Source organism: Lissotriton helveticus, chromosome 4_1, assembly GCF_964261635.1.
Source record: "Lissotriton helveticus chromosome 4_1, aLisHel1.1, whole genome shotgun sequence".
Lineage (NCBI taxonomy): Eukaryota > Metazoa > Chordata > Amphibia > Caudata > Salamandridae > Lissotriton > Lissotriton helveticus.
The window spans coordinates 722006205-722018396 of NC_136063.1; the positions used below are offsets into that span (position 1 = coordinate 722006205).

The 12192-nt window shown below is 46.0% G+C and overlaps 1 protein-coding gene across 3 annotated transcripts in view; it reads left to right on the forward strand.

Annotated features, from left to right (window-relative positions):
* The window catches only part of LOC144828837 (opsin-5-like), a 1422400-nt gene that overhangs the window by 1115300 nt on the left and 294908 nt on the right, over nucleotides 1-12192 (forward strand). The window lies entirely within an intron of this gene.

Below are 12192 nucleotides of genomic sequence, written 5' to 3' on the forward strand. Positions count from 1 at the left end.
CCCAGGAGTTTGGAATAGTCTCAGGCTATGAAATCAATGCCGCGAAGACTGAGTTATGGTCTGGAATCAGGAAGCAAATTATTATCAGCACCAGATAAGCCCTAAAATGAGATACCTGGAGGTAAACATCCTACAAGACATAGCTAAGATAGCTGAAACTAATTTGCCCTCAGTGGCAAGAGAATGTGTGAAGTTAATGAATTCTTGGGCTTCCCTCCCTCTTCTATCATTGGCAGAGTAAACTTAGTTAAAATGTCAATACTCCAGAAAAGTACTTTTTTTTTCAATAGTATTCCCCTCCATTTTGAAAAATCACAAATTGACAAAATTCAGAGGGATATAAACCCATTTGTCTGGGGATATAAATTCTTCAGGATAGCCTTGGAAAATGTTACGATGCAGGAGGGAGAAGGGAGGTCTCGCTTTGCCAGATATCTAGTTCTATGCTTGAGCCTTCCAACTCTCATGCACGCATGCTATTGAAAATGCCGGTTAATACTGGAACAGGAGGGATGTTTTTAGATATGCTTCAGGGTGCACATTTTTGGGTGGAGGGTTTTCTGTTCAAATATGGTGATCCTAAGTTTTTAAAAATAAGTTAGGCTTAAGTTTTTGCCGGGCCTTGGTAAAACATGGGCAGAATTGAGGAGGTCAGTTACTCTTGGATATTTCTCTAGCCTGGCTCCCCTATGGGATTCCCCTGGCGGTCCAGAATGTCGGAGGGACAGATTGGCAACCCCTCTGAGGGAAGCTGGGCTTGTAGTTTGGGGGGACCTGATCGCAGATGGCACCCCAGTTACATGGGAACAACTTAGGAAAAGGGTCGGGTTGGTCTTTCCAAATTTAAATATCTCCAGCTGACCAGTTGGGTTCAGTCATACCTACAAACAACTCATGAAAGCTTATTAGGTGAAGGCAATCACTTGGAGTACCAGCTTGTGACTAAACCCCAAGGGGAGAAGGAAGTTTCCTTCTGGGACCAGCCTATATTGGAGGAAGTGGACGGTGACTTTAAAATTGCAGAGTAGTTGTGGGGGAGTTCTATACCTGCTCAAGACTGTGTTTCATTGTGGCAGTGTTTGTTTACAATCTTACACGAAATTGTAAAACCGGCACGGTTAAAAAGGAACCATTTGTACACCATTCACAGGGCTTACTATACCCCACTGAGGCTCTCCAAAATCAACAAAGAGTTGCAGGTATGCTGTAAGAAATGGGGATTGGCCTCAGCCTCTGACATTCATATGTTTAAAGAGTGTTCTGCTTTGGCCTCTTTTTGGGACGGTATTGGAAAAATGTTGTCCAATACAATAGGAAGCCTTGTTACTATTGACCTACCTTTGATCATCTTTGACCTGAAGGATAATGTCAGTGGCCTTGCAAGATCGCTACTTTTTTATGCCATGCTCCTAGCTAGGAGACAAATTTGTATAAAATGGAAAGATCCTATCCCTCCTTCAGTTCTAGACTGGCAGTCCTCTGTCTTGGCAATTTCCAAGTTAGATTTATTAAGATCCGGCAGTAAAAAGAAGAGAACATTTTTAAACATATTGAAATCAGGATGGGACCCGGAGTTGATTGAGCAGGGCCTTTTTTTTGGGTCCTATGATTGTGCTGCCTCAGTACTCTATGGGCCTTGTCGGACATTTTCGGTCCAGGACTGGATGTTTTAAGACGAAGGTCATCTAGCACCTGGAGCTTGTTAACAGAGTTATCTCAGTTGATGTCTTCACTACCACACTAGCAAGTCCATGTACTGGTAGGCGGGTCTTTCCATCTCAGAACGCTTACGCCTCTCAGCTTGCTGAGTGTGGGTACGGACTACTGGAGTGTGTATTTGAAACGAGATTGGTGGCGAATGAGGAAAAAAGTGCTGGCTGTTAGAGGTGATGGGAGCAATGTTGGATATATTTTTGTACAATACCTAGACATACCTACTGCAGCTCGCTACTCAGATGCGCCAATGCCACCACAACTTTTCCATTAAGATGCAAATTTGGATTAAACTATAAGTGAGCAAAAGCAGTCAGCTCCTCACAAAATGCAATTGTAACAACTGAAACAACACCCATCTTGCCTTAAACAGGGATTGTCTGAAAGAGGTTCTGCATTAGATTACAACAAACCAACTAGAATGGCAAAATTATAGTACTGAGATACATATGTCTATGAGACTAGGCCAGATGGTACAAGAAAAGGATTCAAAGAAGCTGTAAAAGAAGTATTGGTGTGACTATAAACTGAAAAAACTGGAGGTTTACAGGAACAGTTACCTGGGAATATGCTACATGGAATCCAAAGAAATACTTATGCGGCATTCCAAGATGAATGCCCATCACTGTTTGGCCCAAGCGGGGTTAGCATCATAGAAGGGAAACTGGAAAGCTTGGAAGACCCACTTGCCATCAAGTAGTTATGATTCAAGGTGATCCCTAAAATGTAACCATATTGATGTTTTCAAAAAATGTAGAAATATGTCTGAATCAGTTGCTGCTTAAGTTAGTGACATCATTGCAGAAGTGATTATATATATTTTTTTTAACAAACTACATATATATTATTTGTTTATAACAAGACAGCATTAGAATATAACAAGAAGATTCCCCATTGCAGGAGACCATAATATGTAGCTTAAAGATATCGGTCGACAGACACGGTTTTACTGCCTGGATCCAACGCATTTATGTCAGATTGTAAAGGTAATACGCAAGGGATAAAATGAAGATAATTGGAATCATTATAGCAACCAGTAAGATGGATTATGTTATTGTATAGCTTAATAATTAAAATTGTCGATTACAGAAAACGTTTCATAGACTTGAAAAAAGGTTTGTGGCAAGTTCCTTAACAGTACAAAAGTTTGAAACAGTTGAAAAGGTTTCGACAAAGGTTCAAGAGCCACTTTGGCAGCATGCAAACATGGAGCTTAATATGGCCAACTTGTCCTCATTCAAGAGTGACGTGCTAAGGGCCTTTTGAAGGGACAGGAAGATCAACATGGGTGTTAAGGCAAGGAAGAATGAGCTGATCTGGGCCCCTAAAACTTAGTAGGCACATAGAGTACCTCCACTCCTGAAGAAGGAATTGCCCCAAGGTAGTTGGGAAGAAGATAATGTGGAGGAGGATTCCAACAGTATCATGGTTAACCCCTTCCACGCTCATGACGAGCTGGGCTCGTCATGAGGTAGCCTCCTGCTACGCTGATGACGAGCCCAGCTCGTCATGGAACATGTGTTTTTGTTGTTTCCAGCACACAGTGGGAAAATGCATAGCATCGATGTGGTTAAAGCATGTTGGAGTCTGCCCCCTACACCAGACCAAGGGTGATTTCCAGAGAAGGCTCCATCACTAGACATAGGTCCATTCAAGAAACAATGGCAGCACTGGACCAGGCGGAGAGCTATAGCACTGCTGAGAGGAGACTGGCCCTGGAAGAGAGAAGGGCCAGACTGGGACAAGAGCACAGAGAAGATGGTGACAGCAGAGGTGTAACTGGAAGTTCTGACCTGGGTGCCCCTGATGTTAGGTTGCCCAAAGGTATTGTCCTGTGTCCAGGAGGGTAACATGGACAAGTGTCTGCACCCATATGAGAGACCTCTCAAAATTAGGAAGGTGGGTACACAACACTGAGGAACACTACTATGGGAGTTAGTACCAGTAGGTGTTAGGACCAGACTACTTAGACTAAAGGATGAGATAGCAGAGTCCTATTCACATATGGACACAGCACTGATTGGGCTCTTTTGTTTGACCCCTGCAGAGTATAGGCAGAAGCTTGGGACAACAAAAAAGGGGACTTCACTGAGATGGGCTTACTTCATTGACTTACCAGTTAAGGCATTAGAAGGTTAGACAAAAGGCAACCAAAAAGAAGGATAGCCCCAAAGAGACCTCAAAAGATCCCAAGTGGGGTGTGAGGGAACTCCTGGGTCACATCGCATTCAAGGAGGAGGGGGTATCAAGGAATGAAGTTTCCCCCCCTCAAAGCGTGGGGTGTGTTTTAACTGTACTTTGCCTGGACACAAGAGGCGAAACTCACTGTGCACAAAGAAAACACCCACTGGTAGTCAGTGTTAGCTAGAGTAGGGATGAGGTGGGCGATTGCCCCTAGAGATCCCAAAGGGTACACAGAGACCACCTCAGACTCCCAAATACTACAATTAATAAAAAGAAGTAGGCAAGACAGCGCCCCAGGACTGAACGGCGTTCCCCAGGCAATTTACAAGGAGGACCCCCACTACTGGGCCCGTAATTTCAACCTCATGTTCAAGTCAATAAACAACACAAGTCGGCTCCCAGAAAGTTGGAGAGGGGCTATCATTAATCCCATCTATAAAGGCGGAGATCCCAAAAATCCAGCAAATTACCGCCTGATAGCACTCATTGATGCTGAAGCCAAATATTACGCAGCCCAATGGTCAGAAATCAATAATAAAATTCCGATAAATCAGACCGGGTTTCGCCGCGGCACGGGCACTATGGCAAACGCAATGGCGATAAGCTTAATAGCCGAAAAAAGTCTACAAAATCATCAAGCACTGTACGCCTGCTTTATAGACTTTAAGGCGGCATTCGACCATGTCAGCAGGCAACTACTCTGGTCTAAACTGAAGCAGGAGGGCCTGCCGGACTCAATCCTAAACCCAATAATGGACCTGTACCCCAACACCTGGATGCAGGTAAAGATCAACAATGGTCAGAGGCTAACTCAGAAGATCAGTACCTTTGGTGGCCTAAAACAAGGCTGCGTTTTGACCCCCCACCTTTTCAACTTGTTTATGGCCGACCTGACATCAAGGCTAGACAGGATCAACGCTCATCCACCGCGGCTAGGAAACCTTCATTTAACCCATCTTTCCTATGCCGACGACGTGGTCCTCCTCAGCCAAACAAAAATAGGCCTGCAGCATCTCTTGCAAGAACTGACCAGATATACAAAACAGAACTTTCTTGAAATAAATAGCAAGAAATCAAAGATTATGATTATAACTCGATGCCACAACGTATCACCAACCTTTGCAATAGACAACAATAAATTGGAAGTAGTAGAAAGCTAGAAGTATCTGGGGATACAACTGGACAAGCGCCTTAATTTCTCCTTGCATTTTGATGCCATCGAAAAGAAGGGAACAGCTTTGTTACACACATTTAGCAGTTTATCAAACCAACTTAAAGGCCCTTTGTATAACCCCCTCTTAACCGTCACGAAAGCCAAGCTATTTCCAACAATACCTTATGGTAGCATGTTACATCACGGAAGGAGCGCTGAGCTTATAGACAAAATCCAAACGAAAGTCTACAAGAGGTATTCAGTTTACCACACAACGCATCACCTGCGCAGGTGCGACTCGAGTTCGGTCTGCAGTCACACGTGTTGCTGAAAAAATACGAGACGGTTAAATTCTGGTACGGCGTCTGGATGAATCAGGGAATTGAGGTCAACCGTGCTATGTGGGAAACAATGCATAACAGCCCGAATTCCGAGTACGCCAAATACTTACAACACTCACTTGAAATCACCGAACTAGTAGCACTGTGGGAAACTAAGCTACCAGTACCAACGTTCAAACAGGCAGCAAAGAAGGCGGCCAACAGGCATTAATTGATCAATGACAAGGAAGCCCTGAGCCACCGCTCACACGCCTGGATGACCATACAATCATACAAAAAGTCCACGCCGGCTGCCTACCTAGGACTTGCATTCTCATCATATGGTAAACAAAAATACCTCAGCCTAAGGATTGGCAATCTGCCAACAAACGCCGATCAACCTAATATGTATATATTTATGTTTTGAACTTGCAACTAAAAAAACAAGATTTTCGATAAAAGAAAAAGAATATCGATACAACCTTGTCCTGTGGTATATTGAAACATTCGTTCATGTTTTATGATGATATTTAAATAAGAATTGGCTTGTGAAAAATGATGCCTCAAGGATCACTGTCTATTGAAGGCAATGTAATAAAGTCATACCATATGGCTGTGGTTGACTTTGAGTCAGGAGGAGTTACTCGCCCGACGAAAGTAGCTGTGACCCCTGCTACAGAGGGACCAGAGGGGGTTTCAAGGGGTCCCGGAGCCTGAAACAATGATTCAGATCCCTAGACCTAAGGGAAGGTACAGGAAGGATAGCAATCTGACTTTCAAAAGCCCACAGGGTCAGAAGGGGCCCAACCCTCAGGGGGAAGACCTAGCTCCTGAAGAGGACACTGATGCCCTAAAAATCTTGGCAGAGCTTCTAGGAAGCAGGAGGTCTTTCCAGAGAGGACCTCAGTCAAGGACAGAGGACATACCTCATGGTAAAAGACCTGCATCAGTTAGCCGTCAGATAGGAGAAAGGGGATACCAGTGGTGCCCATAAGGTATACTGGGAGGTGGATTTCCTGTACAGCGAGGTAAGGGACCCTAGACCAGGGGCAACTTGATGATTGGTGGTCCCCCAGAAGTGCAAGGAGTTTCTCCTTAACCTGGCAGGTGAATTCCCCTTTTGTTCGCCTGGGGCTTAACAAGACCTGGGAGAGGCTGATCAATCACTGTTACTGGCCCCAGAATTCTGAGAAGGTCAAGGTGTTTTGTAGCTCTTGTGTCACCTGCCCGTGCCAGTGGCAAGGCAGGGGCAAGTCAAAGGCTCCCCAATATCACTTCCAGTGCTGGGGATTCCATTTGAGAGGGTGAAGATTTACATTGTTGGCTCCCTAGACCCCCAACAGCCTCAAGGAATACATTTATCTTAGTGGTAGTGGACCACACCACTAGATATCCAGAGGCTACTCCCCATATGTCAGCATCTTCCCCAGCAGTGGCTAGAGCCATCCTGGGTATCATCACCAGGGGTGGTTCCCTAAAGAGGTAATCTCAGATAGAGACACATATTTCACATCTGCCTATCTGAAGGCTATGCAGGATTTGCGTGCCTTGACTTACAAGTTCAACCCCTAATTCACATGTCTAGTTGAAAGATTCAACAAGATAATGAAAGGTATGATCCTGGGGTTACCTGAAAAACTCAGGAGGAGATGGGATGTCCTTCTCTAATGCCTAGTTGCCACGATGTTTGAGTTGTGGGTGATTGAGCCCTCCTGTAGTCCATGGGCCAGCCCAGTGATACTGATGCCCTAGCCCAATCCCACAGGAGGAAAACCTGAGATGAGGACCTATGAAGACTACAGGGTCCTCTATATAGTCACTAAATCTCATACCTACCCAATACCAAGGTCTCATTGATAGGTTGGGGGCAGTGAAGTATGTGAGTAACTTTAACCTGACATCAGGTTATTGGTAGATAGCCCTCAACCCAGTAAAGGTCTCCTTTTTCCATACCCGAAGCCACTTTCACTTTAAAGTGATGCCCTATGGGTTGAAAAATGCACTTGTCACCTTCCAAATGTTGGTGAATAGAGAACTATCAGGTCTGGAAAGTTTCTGTGCAGCCTATCTTGATGCTATAACTGTATCTAGTTCCACCTGGGAGGATTGCCTGTCAACCTCGAAGAAGTGTTCCTGGTCTAGTAGCAGGCTGACCTGACTATCAAGGCCAGTCAGTGCCAGATAGGGCAAGGCTCCGTAGTGAGCTTGGACCACTAAGTTGGTGGAGGCCATGCCTAACTACTTTAACCTAAGATCCAGACAATTCTGGACTGTGAAGCTTCTAAAACTCAGACCCAAGTCAGGGCCTTTCTTGTGCAGATTGGGTACTACAGGAGATTTGTGAACGGTTAAGGTACCATAGTGGTACCACTAGTTAAACTTCCCTTCCCGAAGCAACCCAGAAAGGTAATCTGAACTGAGCAGTGCCAAAAGACTTTTGACACCCTGAAGGAAGCTCGGTGCTCAGTAAGCATGGGCGGATTTTGCGGATCCACGATTCACGAATTTGCGTATTCACGGATCGTGGATCCGCAAAATCCGCGGATTTTGCGGATCGGCGGATTTGGGGGCGGGGCTTCCATGCCAGGACCATCGTGCCAGATTGAACCCTGCCCTTCATATTTATTCAAGAAGACGCCACCGTTTTGTGCCATACCTCTACTCAACTGGAGTACTTTCTACTGGATAATCAGTAAGTGCTACCTCGTTGGGTAAATGTATAGTGCTTTTACTACACTACAGCTACCTAAAGTGCCCGAGAGTTGTCAACAGCGACCAGGTGTGTGTTACTATGCAATCGCGCCGAAGGGCGCAGGGGTCCCTTGAGTGACCTATCATAGTGGGTAAATGGCGGGAAGACGGTGCACACCTCGAGTGTGTGGGCGGGGCCAAACGGACGGGGCTTCCATGCGAGTGCACATGCCTCTTGTGTGTATAAAAGGTCAGAGACTGATCAGAGCAACAGATGTAGAGACAGAAGCTCCTGGTCACAGAACAGCACGGGGATTGCGCTCGTGAAGGTCAAAGATGCAAAGGCCTGTATCCAGCGTCACAGCTGATTTTCGACGGTATATTTAGGAAGAAGGCACACCTGCCCAGCCTCCACAACGCTCAGGATTGTTTTTGGGCTGATGAATGAGTCACTGAATTAAAGCTTCAACTAGGGCACATGCTGTATTGATATCTGTAAGTGCTTCCTGTTGAGGTGTAATTTTTGTGCCAGGACCGTCGTGCCAGAATGAACCCTGCCCTTCATATTTATTCAAGAAGACACCACCGTTTTGTGCCTGTTGTAACTAATTTACGATGGCGCCGGCAAGCTGCCAGCGCCATCCTAAAATAGTTACTAAATTAGCTTCAACAGGAAGCTCTAATTGGTAAAATAAAGCAGGCGCTCGAGCCCCTGCTTTATCTTATCTATTAGAGCTTCCTGCTGAAGCTAATTAAGTAACTTTAGGATGGCGCTGGCAGCTTGCCGGCGCCATCGTAAATTAGTTACAGACCTGCAAGGCTTGAACTTTTGACCGAGGAATCCGCCGCTCGCGAATTGCGAATTTTCGGTAAATTCGCGAGAGTTCGCGGATCGCGGATTTACCGAAAATCCGCAAAATCCGCGATCGGAGCGGATTTTGCGCTCATGCTTAGTGCTCAGCATCCGTCCTGGACGTACCTGACTTCAGTAGGAAATTCATTGTTCTGGCAGATGCCTCTGAACATGGGTTAGTGGCAGTGATGTAACAGGCAAATGATTTGGGACAGGATCAGCCAGTTGCCTTTACTAGCAGGCAACTCCTCATCAGGGAGCAGCATTGGAGTGCCATTGAGAGGGAAGTCTTTGCTGTGGTTTAGTCCCTAAAGAAATTGAGATCCTACCTGTTTGGGACTCACTTCTGAGTTCACATTGACCACAGACCTCTACTATGGTTGGACTTCTTAGGTGGTTGATGCAGTTTGAACCTCAAGTTGTTGAGTTGGTCCATTTTCCTACTGGGCATGAACTTCACAGTGGAACAACGATCTGGGACTGGATATGCCAATGCAGCTGGCCTTTCTAGGTTCTTCCACTTAGGTGATGAGGACCAAAAGGATAAAGTTAAGTTGACCATCACCTTCCATCTGGAGGGGGGTCATGTAAGGAAATTAATATCGTTGTATGGTTATCAACAAGTATTTTGACTGATACTGCTAGTTTTTTTACTCTGAAAGGGAACTGTGGCCTATTAACCAGATCTCAGTCCCATGACCCTAAATTGTCTATGTTACATTGGCTATACCCAATTGAATTAGGCTAACTTACCTGCAAGTCCCTAGTATGTGGAACCCAGGGCATGGAAGTTAGCTAGTCACCCCAGGGATTGCCTAACTGGTTGTGCCACCGTGGCTGTGACACATGTAAAACAAGTTTCCCAGTCCACCACTAAAGACTGGAAGAGCAGTTTAAACTGCTAACCCAGATACGACTTTTAAACCAATGGCAAAGTCAATCCTCCCTCTGCAATATGTGTAAATCACCCCTATTGCAGGCCTACTGAGCCCTGAGGCAAGGTGCAGAATATTTCATGGGCAGAACATGTATGTTTCATGTTCTGGCAGTGCAAAAACAAAACTGTTGTTTTTACTGTGAGAAAACGTTTTCACCCCATTGGTGAGTACAAGGTTAAACGCTGACCCCTCATCTGTGCTAACTCCTGAACAGTGAAACCAACGTTGATGCTCCAAGATATCAAACAACTTGTTACATTAAGCCCGACTTGATCCGCAAGTGAAAATTAATGTAACATGTTGAAGTGGGAACATTTTGCAAGGTTGCCACTTTGTTCCCTTTAGTCTTCTGTGCCCTTAACGGTTGAACAAGGAGCCTGTCTCCGAGACAGCTTCCTGCCCTTCTGCGGAGACGTGCTAACGACTTCCAGGAAATTAAACAATAGAAGCTTGCACTGGAGAGAAGGTTTCCCTTCCTACTACTTCAGAAAGACACATGGGTGTTGGCCCAAAAGGCGAGCTTTCAAAGGAGATACCGCCTTCGAAGGGCAAATGGGTAACATTTGGGAGAGGGGTTGCTCCATTTTCTAGGTAAACAGACTGGCACCAGGGAAAGGGAAGAGAAAACCAGTTGTCAAACTGGTTTTCCAGGGATATGTAGTGCCTTGGTAGCCACACCTCTGGGTTGAGTTAGACAGCCCTGGACACCATGAGAGGGGTTCTTCCATGTGGGGAGTGGGCAGAATGGTGCATCTTGGGATATCCAGATGCCACACTTCACAGAAAGTGGTCATCAGGAGGGAGGGAACCTGGTAGCCTATTGGCTACTAGTCTCTTCTACCCTGAGAGTACTTTTTGAGTATAAATAGAGCACTCCAGGCACCCAGAACTCAGAACTCAACTTGACTGGAAGAATGACCGAAGAAGGACTGCTATCAGGGTCGTACTGGCGGTAGCGGGCACCGGGCATTTCCCCGGTGGGCCGCTAGGGTGGGGGCCATTTTTGGGTTGGCAATATCGGCCCCCTGTAACAAAATCTGCCCTTGCAAACTGCTCGGCTGCACCCCCCTCACCACAGGGGGCCATCCAAACAGTTTGCCAGGGCTGGTTTTGGTTGCCAGTACGGCCCTGACTGCTATGGACATTACGTGGGAGTAGTCAGGGGTCGCAGCTGTGACCTCTAGCTTGCTCCCTGCTACTCCTGGCACTTTCTTTGTGACCCCTGGCTTTAGATGAGGCAAATGTTTTGCCCTCCTCTGTGGCCAGGGGTTATAAAGGAAGTGTCAGGAGCAGCAGAGAGCAAGCTAGAGGTCACAGCTGTGAACCCTGACTACTCCCAAATGTAGTCCATGGGTACTTCCCTGCTTTGCCGGGTAACCGGTAAAGAGAGGCTGCTCCGGCATGGACTGCATCTGCTAGACCTGGTGGCTAACAAAGGAGAGAGACTGTGCCTGCTGAGCCCTGCTCATAGAGAAGTTGTATCCAGAGTTGAGCCAAAGCAGAAACTCCAAGGGTCTGTTGGCTGACCTCCTGATGACAGCACAGGGCCAGAACATGTGAGAAGCCTGCGGGGCAAGTTGGCTGTCCATAATCTTCAGACCGCTGCCAACCGCCACCATGCCGCATTGGAGACCAGGACCCAATGCTCAGAGTTGCAGCCAAGTTTGCTGAGCCTGGGAGAGTTGTCGGAGTGCAGGTTGATTGCCCAGAGGTCGAGTTACCTGCCAGGAAATGATATGGCTGTAGACACGATACTGGGCAACTGTAACCCTGGGGTGACTGGACCTCTACCAGCTCTGAGAGGATTTTGATAGACGTTGATCCTATGACCAAGACTGCCTCACTCCCTTCATTGACCATGAAGTAGTCACAGACATACCCCCATCCACATCGCATCCTGCATTGCATCTGTAGCATCCTTGGGCATCTTCATCATCCATTGCATCAATGCCACTTCAATAGGAATCCTGTGTAAAGGGGATAAAGTGCTTCCGTATACCTGGAGACTGCTTCATCTGTAACTGTTTCTGTGGACCTTGCTGGTCATCCAGATCATCTTTCTACAGGAGTTGGTCACTTAAAGTGACTCTAAGTGACAGCAATACAGCTAACCCAATAATTTGCTGGAAAAGAGTATTTCAAATTTGTTGAATTTGCCAATGCTTGTGTGCAGTTGATTGAAATACTTGGATTTACTAAACACTTGTACATTCTATATCTCTGGAACCACCCAGTGGATTGTTTTCATTGTGGTGTCTAAAATACATAAAAATAAATCTATTTTTATAAATTGGTGCTGGATTTTTTGAGCGTCTTGTCAACTTCTTGAATTATTTTGGT